At 40.9% G+C, this 15429-nt stretch overlaps 1 protein-coding gene and 1 long non-coding RNA gene across 4 annotated transcripts in view; one reads left to right on the forward strand and one right to left on the reverse strand.

Moving 5' to 3' along the window:
• The window catches only part of LOC111860962 (UPF0606 protein KIAA1549-like), a 115584-nt gene that overhangs the window by 80915 nt on the left and 19240 nt on the right, over positions 1–15429 (reverse strand). Inside the window, exon 1 of one of the 3 annotated variants that reach the window (XM_072710326.1) lies at positions 13154–13185. The exons of the other annotated variants lie outside the window; for them this stretch is intronic. The gene's annotated coding sequence lies outside the window, so the exon portion shown is untranslated. Of the gene's footprint in view, positions 1–13153; positions 13186–15429 lie in introns of those variants that run through there. 3 annotated transcript variants of the gene reach the window in all.
• On the forward strand, positions 9341–11622 carry LOC140588395 (uncharacterized). The gene is made up of 3 exons (XR_011989745.1): positions 9341–9884; positions 10325–10471; positions 10763–11622. It is a non-coding gene; the product is annotated as an uncharacterized lncRNA (long non-coding RNA).

Raw genomic sequence — 15429 nt, forward strand, 5'->3', positions numbered from 1 at the left:
CTAAAGAAACTCAAATGAAACACTAGGGAGCAAAATACAAAAACAGAGGAGGCAGGATTCAAACACAGGACAGAAGGGTACGCAGACAACCAAATGCTCAACACATTGAGCCACATGACCAGACAGGTAACAGGGGAGAACAAAGACTAACATAAAGAACGGGATGACCAGCAAACGCCTGCTGGCCAAATGGGAAGGGACACAGAAGGACCACAACAGGGGCTGACCCTGACAGACTGAGACCAGGAGGGAACCCTTCCTGCCACATGACTTCAAGATGGCATTTCTGCAGACTCTACTTAAAGCTGGAGTGCATGTCACCTCCAACACTATCCCAGCAGGGGGCGCTGTCATTTGAGGGTCTACACAGAGTGAGCACAGGCACTTGATCATTTGCCCTGCATGATAAAACAAAAAACAGGCCCCTTGCTGGAGGTTCGGAAAAACAGCACCACCTACACAGGGAATTATGATGTTTCCTTGTGTTTAAATGAATAGCAGGCTGACAGACTCTCTGAGCAACACGGCCTCAGTGTGGCAGCCAGTTCTGCCTACTAAAGCAATAACAAAAACCAATCCATCCAGCTGTATAAGCATGTAAAAGCTGCAACTTGATGAAACTGACAGGCAGTCAGGAAAATAAAAGTATAGAACTCAGTAAGACAATAAATGAAACAAAGTTGTTTTCCTTTTGGGTGAGATGGTGCCCCATCAAGAAACACAATTCCACCCCTCCACTCCTCACACTTCCCCCTATGTGTCCCAAGTGTTGCCTTAAACTGTCCACCATCTGGAAAATGAGGGTGGTAATCTAGCCAACACCTAAAAACCAAAACAGTAAAAGATTGACCCTCCCCCCCGCTACGGTCCATGCACTCAATGAGTGGATCCTCTCTTCAGCTTGTCCGGTAAAATGGAGTAGACCTGACATACACCAAAAACGTCAACTTGTGGTCAGCCAGCTAAGGCAAGTGGCTATAGACCAATTATCAGGCTACGTCACACATACGTCACGCAGGTTCAACTGCGCATGTCGGTTGCAAAAGACGACCGGAACCGCTATAGAACACGAAAGAAAATTAGAAGAACAAGAGACGACGACAGTGAAAATGTCGTGTTGTGCAGTGGGATGCCAGAATCGGAAATCTGTAAACAGGGATCTTAAGTTTTACCGAATACCATCAACACACACTCCTTTTAATGCCAACCGCAGACGTCTTTGGTTACAAGCCCTCAGAAGAGCTAATTGGAAAGAGGACCAAATAAAAAATGCCCGACTCTGCAGTTCACACTTTATATCAGGTAATAAATGAAAAAAAGGTTGTAAAAATATAATTAATAGCTGCTTGTTATATGTACATGACCTGCACATGATCTGATCTACATTCAGATTGTATCTACCTTTTACATTGTTCTTTCTATGCTTTACTCTGACTGGCTGCAGTTGGGTGTCTGTCCTTTTAGGCTTTCTAAAGCTGATCTCACTCAGTCTGGCTGGTTTCACCTCTCTCTTGGATGGCTGGATCCACATATTTGTCCCTGAAGTACAACACCTCTCCGTCTTCCCTATCCTGACCCATAGCTCAACTTTAAACATAAGTGCAGCTGCATGGCTGCAGCACGACCCTAACCTGCACAAAATGTTATAGTGTATAAAACACATTGGTTTAAATCGTGCTTTAGGATATACATACACATGATTTTAGCAAAATAAGCAGATACATTTTGCTTGAATAAATTGCTGACACTGAATGAAAATTTAAGATAGTACATTTTGGTTACATACCCAGCCATACAGGTGCAGTTCGCAGTGAGAATACAGTTGTTTGTCTTGTTGACGATAACCCAGGCCTTGTACAATTCCGTCTTCTTACCCTGTCTTTGGCTAGGCAGAACCTCCGTCTTCAGCACTACAAAGTTTTCAACTTGGTAATCATGAAACTGTATGTCTTGGACATGACCACACAGAACAAAGTTGTACGCATCAAGAGACTTGTACGCTTTTAACTTCTCCCGGGTATATACACTTGGAGTGTCGATGAGGTAATTATATATCTCTGGCCACTGGATTCTTGGCCATTTCGTTTCATCGTTTACCCACTGGCAAGGTGGTATGGCAAACGGATCTGTCAGACGTATCCCACTCACTAACGTTAATTTCGTTGAATAACTGTTCTTATCGCTGGGTGACAAGCTGTTGTAATATGCGGTAAACATTTTTAAAATAACATTTAATCAAAATAATTTATAATAATTTAGCTTTTAGAATCGAACTGTTTTGTACCGTATCCGTGTAATTTCCTATCCGTAAAAGCGAAGTCTCACGTGTTTTCTGCAACCAAGATGCGCGCGCATCCCGGATGTTTACAAACAGATAATTGGTCTATATTTAGAGTTGCATGAGGAGAGACTCTCAGACTGTTGTGGAAAATCACAGTGTTAGTAGAGGAAAAGAGAGCAGCTAGTGAGAATTACAAGCAGATGTGGCGTACTACACGTTGCTGCACACTGGGACCTGGCTTTTCCCATCTATACAGGTTTGCTTCAGAAAGGTCATTACAGAAAGAAAACACAACATGCCTAGAGCTGAGTAATATTCCATACAGTACTGTCACCTGCATGCATCATTTTCACACTAGGTCATCAGATTACTCATGATGCATACTCTATTCTCTAAACATGTTCATTTACTGTGGTGCTTGAGGGAAACTTTTTACCAGAGATAAAAATTTAAGTTATTCAACCTATTGATTTCTGACTTAACTGTGTTTTAAAAAGCCCCCAGGCTTCTCTTCCCGCTTCATGTAGCCATTCTTCGAACCAGACCAATTTTACCCATAGGCCAAACATATTTTTCCCATTTTACCCACCCTCTTCACATAATTTTGGAGAAGATTGCGTGGTTCAGCTTCAAAGCAGGAGGCCCAACATACTCCAGAGCTTGGTGGTGAGGCTTAATTTGGACATGTGGTGAGGTCAAAACCAGCTTCTGATGGAGCCAACAAGCTGAGAATAAACAGCCTTGTCTTCCGAGATGGATGTGAAGGGATGGGACTAGACTAACCCCAAACAAGCAATCAGCTCGAAGAGTGGAACCAGTCCAGAAAAGAGCCAAAATGAAAACAGAATCACAATACAGGTGTGATGGACACCTGTGTGTCGAGGTGTTTCATGGGGAACAGGGCCTTTCACGCCCATGATCACAGACCAAATTGTCTCTTCAGTCATACCAGCCGTGTGGGTACCTCTGGGGGGAGGGTGGTCCTGACACAGCCTAGCATATGCAGCTGGGACATCATGCAAGCTCCCCCAGAGGTGCGTGCCAGAACTGTCTCTTAAGTATCTCCCTCTGCAGGTTCTCTCACCCCCATCACATGTTGGGAATACCAGATATACCAGACAAAATACATATTTTTTTACAAGAAGGGGGACTTAGAGTGTATAGAATGAGGATCATGGGTATAACGCTGCATCTTTGTCTCCTGAATAGAATGAGAGGAACCTGGACCTAATAGCCTACACCCACACACCACCTGTATTCTACAATACAGATCCCCTAGGATTCCAAATAAATTATTATTCTAGTTTCAAAATTATACTCTTCCCAAATTAAAAAAAAATTATTAATGCAATACTTCCAGCTGCATTTAGGTTTCACATCTCATGAATATAGATTCATAATTCTTTGCCCAAGTTATAAAATCTTCAACGGCGATAGAGCTGTGACAGCCATAGCATGTGATCAAAGTTTATTGTAGTTTCTCCATTGAATTAAGAATGAACTAAGAAAACCCCTTCAGCAATGGCCAGCATTCAGTCTAATTACAGCTAACCTATATTCATGTAGTTGAGGAAGGGAGCCAAACATCTATTACACAAAAGATCATGTAACATGAATGACAGATAAATCCACAAAAAGTCAAATTCCTCTCATCCTGCTTCTGCTAATACTGCATTTTCTGACATGACCTTCAGGCCTAAACAAGCCTCAGTATAGTTATAAAAATACATCTTAAACTAATGACTAGTAGAGGTTCCCTTTCAGCCTAGAACCAGAAAACACTGCATCTCCTCATGACAACTCAGTGGCCTACAAGTTGCTTCCACAGGGATTCAGAAACAACCAACTGGAGAGTGAAATGTAAAGCAATGTAACAAACACAATCAGATTAAATAGAGCTAAAATACGAAAAAATAGGGAAAAATGTTTCCAAAAAAGTTCCCCAAAACCTAAATATCAAGTTTCAAGTTCAAGTTTATTGCCATATGTATTAAAAATACAGAAATACTTGTGCTCTTGTTCTCTCTCTACCTTACGTATCATTAGATTCAAACTGATTACCCTGTTCATTATGATTTTTTTTCATGCCACATCACATGCATTGACAACAGAAAATCCTATATGCACATATTAATTTTATTATTTAGCATAAACACCACTATTAAGGACAGGTAGACACCAAACCTCAGGGGCAAATGTGCAATGCATAGTGTCAGGTCGCTTGGAGTATAAAAAGCAGTGTCTTATTAACTAGTGAACCTAACACCATGGAATCCCCCTCCAAATGTAGTCGACAGTGGTGTTGTGCCAATCAATTTAGGAAGGCACGTGCTTATCTAATATTTTGTAAAAATGTAATGTATAAATTACTCAGTCAACCAATAACGTGCCTACATTGACCATGAACAACATCATTAAACTTGCAGTAAATCTGAAGTCAAAGTTATCTGCCAATAAGCGAGCTTCCTCTGTCCAATTGCATCTAATCCCCTGCCCCAACCCTCATCATTCCCATCTTCTAAGAAAGAACCCACTTAGGAAATCTTGTTAGAGTGCCAGAGAAGCTTTTTGGGCATTAGCTGATAGGAGATAAGCAGTGGTGGGCAGTAACGAAGTAAATGTAATTCGTTACTGTACTTAAGTAGCTTTTTCACGTATCTGTACTTTACTGAAATATCTTAATTTGGGGAGACTTTTTACTTTAACTTCACTACATTTCAAAGTCAAATATCTTACTTTTTACTCAACTACATTTTGCAAAATCAGTCGTTCCTTTTTATTTATGAGTGGATAAAAAACTTAATTGGTCAAGCATGCGCGAGCCACCAATCAGGGTACAGCGCGCGCTCTGTTTTGAATTGTTTTGGTTGCTGCTTGGTGGTGAATGCAGTTCAGTGTCAGTTCAACAGCAGCATTTTGAGAGCACCAGTGCCTTCATAAAAGATGGAAGAAACTCCCGATTCTCAATTGCCACAACACCCATGGCCTTATCTGTGTGATTTTTTTGAAGTCCTTGAAAAGAAGAAAGACTTCTTCATTTTCAATTGCCTTCTCTGTCTGCCCCGGCCCTGCAAAATTTCTTCTTACAAGAATTCTCCTTCCAATCTACGGAAACACGTAGATGTAAGCGATTTTCATTCTGGTGGTCATTTTTAATTAAGTAATCTTACAGTAGATTGTAGAAAACGGTTTCATTGTGTATGTTAGGTTAGTTGCTTTCACCGAAGTTTGTAGTTTAAGCTAAGTGCTCCGATATTTTGTTAAATGACCAGTGTTGGGGGTAACGCGTTACAAGTAACGTGCGTTATGTAATAATATTACTTTTCTTAAGTAACGAGTAATATAACACATTACTTTATAAATTTACACATTAATATTTGAGTTACTTTTTTAAAAAAGTAGCGCGAGTTACTTTTCTATTTTAATTAATTTGCTTAAAAAATATTTAATTAAAATGAATGTAGTCACGTAGAATCACGCACTCAGTGCTGCTTTGAAAATGCATTCCGAGCTGACCACGCCCACCCTACGGCAATCATTGCGTCAAGGCGGGGATTGGCGGAAGTGCGTTACGTTTAGATCATTTGAAACATGGCGGCTGGAGATCTGATAAGATCGTTGAATTCATTGGCAGATGAAGCGGAGCGTGAACAGAGTGGCACCCAGGGAGCTGAGAGTCTTGCTCAAGGACCTGCAGATGTACTAAGGCTGGGCTTGAACCAGTGACCTTGTGATTACAGGCACATGGCTTAGCCCACTGAGCCACATGCTACCCCTTAAGGTGAGGTTATAAAGGCTGTTGTTGAATGCCGAATTTCTTAGTCAAAAAAACACATCTAAGGCCTGAACAACAAACTTTAGCCAGGTAAGAAATAAGTAACGCAAAAGTAACTCAAAAGTAATATAACGCATTACTTTCCATAAAAAGTAACTAAGTAATGCAATTAGTTACTTTTTGGGGGGAGTAACTCAGTATTGTAATATATTACATTTAAAAGTAACTTTCCCCAATGTCACGCCCCGCTCCGTCCGCTCCCAATGTGTGCCACGCCCACCTCATTACCTCCTGTTTCGCCCTGATTGTTCTCACATGTGGCTCGTTATCCCTGGCTTGTCTTTTGTATTTAGTCCTCGTCTGTGTCCGTCTTCCCCAGACTCGTCAATAATGTTGCCTGTTGTAATTCCCCGGTCCCGTCTTCCTCGAATAAACCCCGTTTACCCGACTTCCTGGCTCCCGATCGCCTGCTTTCCAGCTCGCCTCTCCGCAACCGTGACACCCAACACTGGTCACCTTGTTTTTTTTTGTTTTGTTTTTTAATTTTATTTTATTTATCACCAGGTTTTATGTGAAGCAGTATAGGAATTAATGCCAAATGTTTCTTCTGATACAAAAATTAGTTTCTGTTACGGTAATCTGATATGGCCAGGTTATATTTAAGCACACAGACATTTAGGTACAATATACAGTATAGTAAAAGAAAACTCATGTGAACCTGTGTTTAATAGTTTAAACATTAAAAAGGTTTTTTTATTAAACTTAAACTTGCAACTATGTTAAAAAATAAACCTTAAATTGAAATGGCCTGCTCTGAAATCGTGTTATTTCATTTGGTTCTAAAGGAAATTTAGATTCAAGGTTTTGAGCTCATGATCATTTAAATAGGCATAAGTGTCAATAAAGTCTTTTCACATATTGTTTATTAAGCAAGAGTCTTGTGACAAAAATGATAATGGTATATTATAGCCATAATAAATCATAGTACTTTGGATACTTATGTACATTTTAAGGAAAATACTTTTGTACTTTTACTCAAGTGAAATTGTGAAGGGAGCACTTTTACTTTTACTGGAGTAATATTTTACCTAGTGTATCTCTACTTTAACTCAAGTACTTGGTTTGTGTACTTTGTCCACCACTGGAGATAAGTAAGCCTAGTAGTTGTAATTTTGCTGGACATGCTTGAATGTGTAATAATTCAAAGAACATTGATATCTGTGTATATGTATTTTTTATCTCTTGTGTGTGGTTTTGAAATGGTGACTACCCACAAATTTGGTTTGCACAATGTCTCTGGTAGTCGAAGCATTAGTATATGTTTCTTCTGCAATGCTTAGCAACAATGGGTCCTTCATGGACCTGTCTCTAGTTTATTGCTGTTTTGTAATGCAGGAAGATACCAACAACAGGGGAATAGGTCACTCCTGAACTTGCTGTTTTAGTGGTTTATCTGTGTCTTTAGATGTTACCCTGAGATAGAGGTGGGCGATAAATTGATTTTATTGATTAATTCGAACAGTTCAGGATGATGTGTTTTTATGAAAATCGATTTTATTATTTATTTTACACGCGAGCGCCAAAAGCGGAACTAATGCGACGCACCGTTGTTCACTAGCGCGGCGCACCCAAACACTAGCGGATTCACAAACAACATGGCTCGGTTTTGCGCCGTCGGACACAGACCAAACAAGTTCTCGTTGTAAAGTCTGTTTAAAAACTGTTGCAACCAAAGGAAGCAGCAAGACCAATTTATTCCAGCTAAAGCAGAGGCACACAGCGGAGTGGGAGAAGTGCAGCTCCCAGCGAAATGAAAAAACCCGCAGCACCAGCACAAAATGCAAAGTTAAGCAAGCAACCGTCCCTAACACGTTTTTGAACTGTGTGCAATATGATAAGAATGGGGCACGGTGGAAGGCGATAAACGCTGTTGCGATGTATATTGTAAAAGACATGGTGCCATACATACTGTGGAAAAGCCGGGATTAATTAACATGCCAAAAGTTTTTACAAGTTTCTAAAAGTGTTTACAATGGCGTGGTCTGCCATCTCACAAGCATCTTTTTTGCACTTTAACTCTAAAGGGTCTAAATTGCACTTTAACTCTAAAGTAAAATAATGATAATAAAGTTAAAACTTGTTTTGAACCATTTATTTGTCATCTGTAGTTTGATTTTGAGTAGGGGAGGGGAAAATCGATTAAGATCGGAAATCGGATTTATTGTGAAAAATGAGATTTTATTTTTAGGCCATATCGCCCAGCTCTACCCCGAGACAGCATTCCCTCGGATTCCTGTGCTAGACAGTGCTGTGAAACACCACCAGCTCTCAGAGAAGCAACACAGCCCCTGTCATTTAGGGATTCCACCAGCCTTCTGACAGACTGGTACCCCCTCCAACATGCACCACAAATGATACACTGTCCTTTCGTGGCCAGGGCCTCAGGTGCTATAAATGGATGCTACTTGGAAAGATAGATGAGCTGAGAGATGGATGCAAATAATGCCTTCAACTCAAGTTAACGTAGCATATGATGGGACACAAGGAAGGTTACAGAAGGATCAGTTCAAGGTGGATTATACCTCTACTCATATGAGCAGGGAGAAGTGTAACAGGAAGGTGTCAGTACTTATCTGATATTTTTGAAGAGACCCTGTGCTGTTCAGGTCAAAAGCTAAGAGGAGCTTGTACCACAGCTCATAAATATAGTAAAGACTTATTTTTATATGCAAATTTTAAGTTGGTACAACATACACCCCACCTCTCCTGCAAGTTCCAGAAGTCTCCTGCAGCTCTCTGATACCCACAAATGATGCACAATGTCCTGGAAATCTGTCGTTCCGTTATTCAGCAGTAGTACTGTTGGCCGGCAAAAACTTTTAGCTCCGAACCCAACCCCATCCGATAATACTGCCAAGCCAGCAGCCCACTCCAACTCTCTGAAATCAGTTTGCCTAAGGTGGGATGTCTAACATAGTCAAGATCATCAGCCAAGTTACACAAAGAACCAATGCGCAAGAAGCCATCAACCAGCATGCTAGCAGTTTACAGCACAGACTATGCACTACACAACATTTGTGCACCGTGCTTAGGAATAAATAATGCTACAGCAAGCATTCCTCTCAAGCATTCCACATTCACTCAAGAAAACATTGACCAGTCTTTTTATTTGTTGTCAAATGACAATGAAATGAGTCTATTAAGCCTTGTGTTTTGACATCACTTCCCCAGGATTAAATCATTGTCAGTAAACTGTGCTTTTGGAGCCCTGCTGAGGAGGGAACAGAGCCCTGTTCACTGTGGGTTTGAGGTGGACATTACACATCATATGATCAGCATGTGAAGTCCAGCGGTCAGCTGCTCTCCTGAGTTTGAACAGAAAGGAAATGGGTGTGCTTCTACATACAAACACTCTCTAAAGATACGTTTTGTCACGTTGCCAGCTTAATTTTTCTTTTTGTATGAAAAGCAAGTGGATTGGTATGAATCAGTTACATTGAAATATGACTACCAGTTACATTAAAACAGAAAAAGATGACAGTTGAGTGGGTTTAATGCCATTTTTGGAGAAAATATGCAAATAAGCAAAAATCTGACTCAAATAAACAGGATAAATTCTCAACAACAGCAAGAGTTCCTCCAAGTTCAAGCTGGCATGTTAACCCAAACCCATGTCCTTGACCACTATGCCACTCACTGCCTTTCAGTCACAGTGAGGTCTCCAGTGCTGCAGGTCATGTGATCTTCAGAAGCTTGAGACCTGGACACCCTGGGATGCAGAGCAGTAACCCCGAGATCAGAGACATCTGATGCTGAGCTCGTCTGAAGGTAATTATCCACAGATGAAGAGCCCAGGAAAGTATGAGAGGGACGCTGCTATTATCAGTGTGTCATAATCATAACCACTCATATTCATACTCATACTGACCTGACACACTGAGCCATTTGCCTTAGCCCAGTGAGGTGAGTCTTTGGGGCACTGAGGCGCAGATGGAGCTCATAATATGTTTTAATGATGAAAACAAAGACAACAAAATGATCTATATGAAAAAAATAAACATATGCAGTCATACATTTAGTCTGCGCTTTGGTTTAACTAAAATTAGAGACCTTCCTCCTGACTCTAATTTTACTGTAATTAATGACTCTTAAGGCTGTTCCAACAAAATTCAAAAGCATATGATATTTTACCACAAATGAGTTTCGGCACTTTCTTTTATTTTGAAGTGTGTATTTATTCTAATAACACCATAACATCTGCTTTTCAGATCTTGCTAAGCCTCCATCAGATGGCTAACCCTGTACACACCCCAAAACATCGAACAGACATCAAGCACCCTGTTCCTACCAAGACTGTGTTTCCATTAGGCTTTTGTCATATGGGCGACTCCCAGCTCCTGGCTCTTCATACGCAGGTACTGCACATCTTCTTCCAGTCACTATGACCCATTACAATCCTAAACTTTACATCTGCTGTAAACGCATGAACAAATCAACTTGTAAATCTTTAAAGTTTAAACTTTATTCAACTGGATGTTTACTGAGAAGCGGTACGGGGAGAACACAATTTAGTTAAATAAATTCCAGTTAATTATTTTAAAGCAAAACTCAGCATTCCATCGCCCATCATCCCCAGCTGGAACACAACTGTGTCTGGTACTTTAATACCACACCCCCTACTGGCCACTGACATGCTTTTCCTGTAGTACACAGGAGGACAGTTCAGGGTCTCAGGGCAAATGAAGCAGCAGAAAGAAGCAAATGGCATGGAGCATCTCCAGTATATATGGCAGGCTACTACAATGGTTACTGTTATTATTGATAACGACATCACAGAACATTCTCACAGTATGCTGTAAAAGCAATGAAATACATGCTTTTAGACATAGAATGCCTTATTAATGCATTAACCAATAATACTGGGCATCTAGTATTCTGCATTCAACCTTTGTTCGAAACACAGTTTACTTGTAAACATCATTGAAAAATGGAGCGGAGCGTGAGCGAGGAGAGGAGCGGAGCGGGCGAAATTTGGTCAGAGCGCGGAGCGGTTTTTTAATTAAGGCTGGAGCGGTCGCTCTGTCTCTCTCCAATTTCGCTCCGATACTGCTCACACTACGACTCTGAGGCGTGCGCAAATCTTCCCGGAATTTATCTATACAATTATCAAGATTTAGATCCGCTTTGGAATTTAAAAAGACCTTTCTCGGAAACATTAATGTACTACGCGAACACGCGGAGGCCAGATCAAAACGTGAGCAAGTTTTATATGGTTATAGCATATCCAGTCTATAAAGTAAATAAAAGTATAAAAGCCTATGATTTGGTAATCAAATAAATTAGTTTGTCATTCAAATTAGGTCTAATAGATTTTTAATTCATGTAACGCTGTCAGTGAAATTTTATTTTATAGAGAGAAACGCAGCAGCAGCATCAACAGAAAATAACTCAGGAATTTAAAATGTGGATGCGCTTAACCTTCATATTCTTTAGGCTATTAAGCCCACTGATTCCTTTATTTTTAAGCCTATTTTGTGTGGAATGCCATTGTCAAACCTGTCCGTTGTTGCCTATATGTTGTTTAAAAATAAATATTTTCTGTTCTGAGTGCCGTTGCTCACATTTCCTTATGATATAAGGCATCGGTTTAAGGTGACATTTGTTAGACATGCAGATTATTTGTCCCTCTTTTAATTGGAGCGAGCGTGGAGCGATTTGACTGGAGCGGGAGGAAATTTTAGTGGAGCGAGGAGCGGGCGGAGCCAATAGCCTCGTGAGCGAGGAGCGGAAATTCTCACCGCTCCACTCCGCTCACATGCTCTGCTATAGACAACCAAGAGATACACCAAGATGAAAAGATAAAGTAAGGCAAAGTAGAAGAAATACAGAGCATGCTTGTTTCCAGAGCACAATCAGAGCTCCACCATCACTCTTACCATGTATTAAGTATCCCTGTTGCAAATGATTCTGTACAGGGTAATTCTACTATTACTCAAAGTCTTAGGGCATTTTTGTTATATTTTACTGTGGATCCGAGTAAGAGACAGACTGGGACATGCTACAGGAAGATGAAATATGGCATAAACACTAGACAGCCATGTGGCACAAAAAGCACGGTCTAACACAGGAGTCGGCAACCTGCGGCTCGCAAGCCACGCGAGTACAGTGGCCTCTACTACGAAGCGGGTTTACTAGCTTATTGGGGTAACTTTGGGATTAACTTGATGACGTGTGGTGTAACTTCGCTATTAACCCGTACTACGAAAGGTGGGTAGGTTTTAGTCGAGGCATGCTGCCATGGCAATTTACCATAAGTCTCAAAACTGCTCCGAGCAGTTTTTGTTCTTGGTTAAGTCGAGGTTTCTGCGTAAGCCAGCCCTATATGAGCACCACCCCTCCAATTACAATTTCTTCAAAGACAATGCCGGCGTACTTGGATGATCCGTACGACATTGGTGCGCGAATCGTGAGGGGCTCTCTCTGTTAATATGTATGAAATGGAGCAATGGCATATAATATGCATACAATCTATTAATTAATAACTGTTATAGAGAAAGTCATTCTGAAAACCCAAGGGGTGTGCATTGTTCCCTGTTGTCCACTGATCAAAGCACACTTCACTAGATGTGCCTGTCTTGTCTAGTTTTAAAGTTATTAACCCATTCATGTATTGTCGACTGCACAGTATACAGATACATTCGAACATTCAAAAATGAATTGAAATTCGTATGTAAAGCAATCTGGGAAACAAAGGGGTGTGCAACAGTCACCATGAGCCCAAAATACTAAACCACCGGCCATGTCATTACAGCTGAAAGGACCTATTATATTAGCTATTAACATGATTTGGCACAAATCACGAAATTGTTTGAAGCGGAAAAATAATCGGTGTGCATTGATGTCTGTGTACTGGATATCACAATTCTGTCATTAAAAACGCCCCACCTTAATTATTAGCTTCCGTTAAAAGTTATTAAAGTTACTGAATATCGAATATGAGGCTAACTTAACTGCGGTGACAGGTTCCTAGTCATTTTCTCACTACACATATGCTTCTGTTTTGTCCTGTTGTAAATCATTGTTAAACAATGGCTCACCTATTAAGTGTCATATGAACAGACACCTTTTTATGTTTGCTGTAAAACATAAACACACTATTAAGTAGAGGCTAGACACAACAAATCTTTCATAATTAGCAGAAATACAAATACATAGCCCTACCACTTGACATGATGTTTTTATATTTCATCTTGTCTTGCTGCCATGCATGCTTTCCACTATAATTGCATTTGAAATCAAATTGAAATCAGTTAAGTTCTTGTTAACATTAGGTTTACATTATGAGTAACATCACAGTAATGGAACTTTAGGGAGCATAACATTACTTAACAGCAAATAATAGGTGACTTCTGAATTGTGTCGCATCTGTTAGCCTCTGTATTGATTTAAACTCCTCATAACCCTGCATAATTAGCATGCAGTCTTCCTCCGTGAAATATGGAGATCCTGCCATGAGTCAAACGGTGACCACTGCCAAACGTGCTCCAGTTAACACTGATGTAACAAATTAACTTCTTAACTGGTGTTGTAGTACTGATTAGCACCAATTGAGACAACCCGACTTTGTCAACCCCGAGTTCGCAAATTGACTCCAGGTTAAGTCTGATTTGGTTAAACCCCCTTCATAGTACAGGCCACAGGCCCGGGGGTATTCCACAAAGCAGGATTAAGGGAAAGTCTGACTTTCTTTAGCTATTTTCATGGAATACTCCCCAGGTTCCTTAACTTAGGTGTGAAAGCGCCTTACATAAGGTAATGTTACGATTTAATTTAGGCCACTAGACATCTGCATGTGCTGGTATAAGAACGGAGTTAGTTTAACAACAACAAATTTATTTTTGTATAGCGCATTATCACAACATTACATTGTCCCAAAGCGCTTTACAGCATCCCCACCCAAAGCCCCCAGTGAGTAAGCCATAGGCGACAGTGGCAAGGAAAAACTCCCTAGAAGGAAGAAACCTTGGGAGGGACCAGACTCAAAGGGGGAACCCATCCTCCAGGGGCCGGCAGGGAGAGTCAAATACAGTTAAATCTGAAACACAAACGGGGAGCAGGGAGGAGATGACAAGCCGGTGCCACCACTCCCTCCAATCGCCAGGCAGCCAGAAGGCAGGGAGCGGGTCATACAAGGAAGATGACACAGGCAGAACGGCGAGCTGGATGCACGGTCGTCATTGGTAGTGGCGATGTCACATGTTGCAGGGTGTGCTGGACATCTTGATAGATTGAGGGCTCCAGGCAGCACCCCCCAGGAGAAGGTGGTGGAAATAAATGCAATTAGTCAAAGTAAGGGAGACTATAGGCAGTGCTAAAAGTTAGATGAGTGCAATATGAAGTGCAATGCTCCGGCAGATATGGCTATGGCAGCATAAGTAGGAGGGAGAGGCAGGTGGGAATGCAGGCATGGGGAGTCCCTGAAATGTCAGCACTCCAATCCCACAAGCAATTGTGAAGCTAGAGTGACAGCACTGTCAATTCAGTTTATCCAAAGCCAATGGCACCGGTCCCCACCGAGCTCTACACCTCACACTATAGGTTTAACTGGGAGTGAGAAGCTAGCTAGAGCTAGAACTAGTGTCCCTATAAGCTAAACTAAATAGGTGTGTTTTTAGTCTAGACTTGAATATTGAAAGTGAGCCTGAAACCCGCACATCTGGTGGAAGACCGTTCCACAGCTGAGGAGCTCTATAGGAGAAAGCTCTGCAGCCTGCCGTAGATCTTTCTACCTTAAACTTAACCAAGTTTAGTTTTAAGGTTGAAATAGAGCTGCCACCCATCCTGTATTTTACCGGATTGTCCAGTATTTAAAAATGAAATGCTGTGTCCCAACTTGAACCAATGTGGGCCAATTTGTCCTGTATTCGTGGTTTGACCCCTCCCCCTCACAAATTTTATACTTTATCGTGAAGGAAGTCCAGTATTTCTTCAGACGTAAAATGGCAACAACCATAGGATGGAATGACCTACAAACACTAAAAGTCTTGCATTGCAAGTAATTATTAGCCAGCAACACTTCTGTTGAATATTATTGTAAGCCAGGACGCTTTACTAAACTAGACTCAAGATTGAAGAAGTTTTATGTGTCACATGCATAGTTACATGTAAATCATGCAGTGAGATGTAACAATGAATCACTCCCGAGACTGTGCATTTGATTTAAATAGGAAAAGATAACTAAACATGGTGATATGGTACATAAGTTTTAGTATTGTTCCTTCTCGATCATGTTAAGTCAATGGAGGTGTTATATACTTGGTATACATACAGATACATTAATGACAAGCAGTACATACACAAGTAAGGAATATGT

Source organism: Paramormyrops kingsleyae, chromosome 3 (genome assembly GCF_048594095.1).
Source record: "Paramormyrops kingsleyae isolate MSU_618 chromosome 3, PKINGS_0.4, whole genome shotgun sequence".
NCBI lineage: Eukaryota > Metazoa > Chordata > Actinopteri > Osteoglossiformes > Mormyridae > Paramormyrops > Paramormyrops kingsleyae.